Below are 4,504 nucleotides of genomic sequence, written 5' to 3' on the forward strand. Positions count from 1 at the left end.
CACCTTCTCCAGATGTTCCCCACAACCTCCCAGCCCCACAAGTACAATGTGTCCGGGCGGCGCTGCGCTAAAATGTGTCCGGGCGGCGCCGCGCTTAAATGTGCCCGGGCGGCGCCGCGCTTAAATGTGTCCGGGCGGCGTCGCGCTAAAATGTGCCCTAACCCTAACCCTAACCCTAACCCTGCATTTCCAGGCATGCTCTGGGCACCCAACATGGCCTCCCGGAAGCCTGGTGCCGGAAAACTATATTTACCAGCATTCCTTGGACAGCCGGCACAGCCAATCACGGGCCGAGTTTTCAAGAATTACATTTACCAGCACGCACTGTAACCCTAGCCCTTACCGCCTTTACAAAAAAGCCTCAAGCCCTAACCCTAAAAATCCTCGAAACCCCTACAGACATAACCCAAAATATTTACCACACTAAACACCTGAAGACCTATGCCTAAAACTCCTAACCCAATAAATTAAGACGTTCAAATCCCAAACCCACAAAATTAAGACGTTCAAATCCCAAGCCCAAAAAACATGAATCTCAAAACCTAAACCCAAAAACTAAAACCTAAAAACCCAAAAACCTAAACCCAAAAACGCTCCAAACACTAATCCAAAAAAATAAGACGCTCAAAGCACTAACACAAAATATTAAGATGCTCAAAACCCTAACACAAAAAATTAAGATGCTCCAAACCCTAACCCAAAAAATTAGGACACTCAAAACCCTAACCCTGGAGAACCTAACCTGAAAAAATAAATAAATAAATAAATACATAAATAAATGAAAATAAAATTTAAAAACCCTAACCCTAAATAATTGACCAAAAAGAAAATCCTAAGACCCTAACCCTAAAAAACCTTTCAACACTACAACCCATAAACTCTAAAACCCTAACACACTAACCCTGAAAAACTTAAAACCTTAACCCCCAAATCCCTAAAATACTAACCGTTAAAAATCCAAACCTAAACAACTTAAAATCCTAAACATAAACCCTGAGAACATTTACCCTGAAACCCAACGCTAGTGCCCTACCCCTGAAACCGTAAAAGCGTCAATCAATCTTTGGAAAATAACATAGGCTCAGGAGAGGATCTCACTACGCTTACCCTGATTCTGACTCTGACCCTAACCCTAACCCTAACCCTAACCCTAACCCTAACCCTAACCCTAACCCTAACCCTAACCCTAACCCTAACCCTAACCCTAATCCAAGCCCCATGGACCCCCCCCGGTGCGCCCCGCAAATGCGTCCCCCCGGCAAGCGCACCCCGCACACTTGGTTCCCCCTTCATTTTGGTTCCCCCCCGGTGCGCCCCGCAAATGCGTCCACCCGGCAACCGCACCCCGCACACTTGGTTTCCCCTCTCATTTTGGTTCCCCCCCGGTGCGCCCCGCAAATGCGTCCCCCCGGCAACCGCACCCCGCACACTTGGTTCCCCCCTCATTTTGGTTCCTCCCCCGGTGCGCCCCGCAAATGCGTCCCCCCGGCAAGCGCACCCCGCACACTTGGTTTTCCCCTCATTTTGGTTCCCCCCAACCCTTGGAGTCCCCCCAAGCCCCATGGACCCCCCCCCCACTTGGTGCCCCCCCCCAATTTTGTACCCCCCGCCGTCCTACCCGTGCCCGCAGCAGCCGCTCGCGCTCCGCCAGCGCCTCCCGCACCCGACGCTGCATCTCGGCCAGGTGGAGGCAGGCGCTGGGGGGGGGGGAATAAATTGGGGGGGGTCAATTTGGGGGGGGTCTGGGGGCATTTGGGGGTCTGGGGGCGCATTTAGGGGGCGGAGGGGACTGGTTCTCACCTGTAGGACTCGGCGTCGAGTCCCCCCGGGGGCAGCTGCAGGGCCAGGATGCCTCGGGGGGTGCGGGGGGGGGCATGTCAGCACCCCCCAGACCGAAACCACAAAACCGCTGCCATTGACCCCAAAACCGCCGCCGTTGACCCCAAGGTGGCCGCTGGTGACGCCGGTAGGGCCACGGGGCGCCCCGCGGGCCACTGGGAGCGGAAGACGGGCATGAAGCTGCCGGTGGACGGCGGCCACGCTAAAATGCTAGGTCAGCCGCGGGTTGGGGCTCTGGGGGGGGCACCCCATAGGGTCACATCCCCCCCAAAACCCCCCCGGCCCCATAGAGACCCCCCCCAGCCCCACAGATCCCACCCCAAACCCTGTAGGTGCTCCCCCAAACCCTACAGGCACCTTCTCCAGATGTTCCCCACAACCTCCCAGCCCCACAAGTACAATGTGTCCGGGCGGCGCTGCGCTAAAATGTGTCCGGGCGGCGCCGCGCTTAAATGTGTCTGGGCGGCGTCGCGCTAAAATGTGCCCTAACCCTAACCCTAACCCTAACCCTGCATTTCCAGGCATGCTCTGGGCACCCAACATGGCCTCCCGGAAGCCTGGTGCCGGAAAACTATATTTACCAGCATTCCTTGGACAGCCGGCACAGCCAATCACGGGCCGAGTTTTCAAGAATTACATTTACCAGCACGCACTGTAACCCTAGCCCTTACCGCCTTTACAAAAAAGCCTCAAGCCCTAACCCTAAAAATCCTCGAAACCCCTACAGACATAACCCAAAATATTTACCACACTAAACACCTGAAGACCTATGCCTAAAACTCCTAACCCAATAAATTAAGACATTCAAATCCCAAACCCACAAAATTAAGACGTTCAAATCCCAAGCCCAAAAAACATGAATCTCAAAACCTAAACCCAAAAACGCTCCAAACACTAATCCAAAAAAATAAGACGCTCAAAGCACTAACACAAAATATTAAGATGCTCAAAACCCTAACGCAAAAAATTAAGATGCTCCAAACCCTAACCCAAAAAATTAGGACACTCAAAACCCTAACCCTGGAGAACCTAACCTGAAAAAATAAATAAATAAATAAATAAATAAATAAATAAAAATAAAACTTAAAAACCCTAACCCTAAATAATTGACCAAAAAGAAAATCCTAAAACCCTAACCCTAAAAAACCTTTCAACACTACAACCCATAAACTCTAAAACCCTAACACACAAACCCTGAAAAACTTAAAACCTTAACCCCCAAATCCCTAAAATACTAACCGTTAAAAATCCAAACCTAAACAACTTAAAATCCTAAACATAAACCCTGAGAACATTTACCCTGAAACCCAACGCTAGTGCCCTACCCCTGAAACCTTAAAAGCGTCAATCAATCTTTGGAAAATAACATAGGCTCAGGAGAGGATCTCACTACGCTTACCCTGATTCTGACTCTGACCCTAACCCTAACCCTAACCCTAACCCTAACCCTAACCCTAACCCTAACCCTAACCCTAACCCTAACCCTAACCCTAACCCTAACCCTAACCCTAACCCTAATCCAAGCCCCATGGACCCCCCCCCGGTGCGCCCCGCAAATGCGTCCCCCCGGCAAGCGCACCCCGCACACTTGGTTCCCCCTTCATTTTGGTTCCCCCCCCGGTGCGCCCCGCAAATGCGTCCACCCGGCAACCGCACCCCGCACACTTGGTTTCCCCTCTCATTTTGGTTCCCCCCCGGTGCGCCCCGCAAATGCGTCCCCCCGGCAACCGCACCCCGCACACTTGGTTCCCCCCTCATTTTGGTTCCTCCCCCGGTGCGCCCCGCAAATGCGTCCCCCCGGCAAGCGCACCCCGCACACTTGGTTTTCCCCTCATTTTGGTTCCCCCCAACCCTTGGAGTCCCCCCAAGCCCCATGGACCCCCCCCCCACTTGGTGCCCCCCCCCAATTTTGTACCCCCCGCCGTCCTACCCGTGCCCGCAGCAGCCGCTCGCGCTCCGCCAGCGCCTCCCGCACCCGACGCTGCATCTCGGCCAGGTGGAGGCAGGCGCTGGGGGGGGGGGAATAAATTGGGGGGGGTCAATTTGGGGGGGGTCTGGGGGCATTTGGGGGTCTGGGGGCGCATTTAGGGGGCGGAGGGGACTGGTTCTCACCTGTAGGACTCGGCGTCGAGTCCCCCCGGGGGCAGCTGCAGGGCCAGGATGCCTCGGGGGGTGCGGGGGGGGGCATGTCAGCACCCCCCAGACCGAAACCACAAAACCGCTGCCATTGACCCCAAAACCGCCGCCGTTGACCCCAAGGTGGCCGCTGGTGACGCCGGTAGGGCCACGGGGCGCCCCGCGGGCCACTGGGAGCGGAAGACGGGCATGAAGCTGCCGGTGGACGGCGGCCACGCTAAAATGCTAGGTCAGCCGCGGGTTGGGGCTCTGGGGGGGGCACCCCATAGGGTCACATCCCCCCCAAAGCCCCCCCGGCCCCATAGAGACCCCCCCCAGCCCCACAGATCCCACCCCAAACCCTGTAGGTGCTCCCCCAAACCCTACAGGCACCTTCTCCAGATGTTCCCCACAACCTCCCAGCCCCACAAGTACAATGTGTCCGGGCGGCGCTGCGCTAAAATGTGTCCGGGCGGCGCCGCGCTTAAATGTGCCCGGGCGGCGCCGCGCTTAAATGTGTCCGGGCGGCGACGCGCTAAAATGTGTCCGG

The sequence above is a fragment of the Anas platyrhynchos genome, chromosome 3, assembly GCF_047663525.1.
Source record: "Anas platyrhynchos isolate ZD024472 breed Pekin duck chromosome 3, IASCAAS_PekinDuck_T2T, whole genome shotgun sequence".
NCBI lineage: Eukaryota > Metazoa > Chordata > Aves > Anseriformes > Anatidae > Anas > Anas platyrhynchos.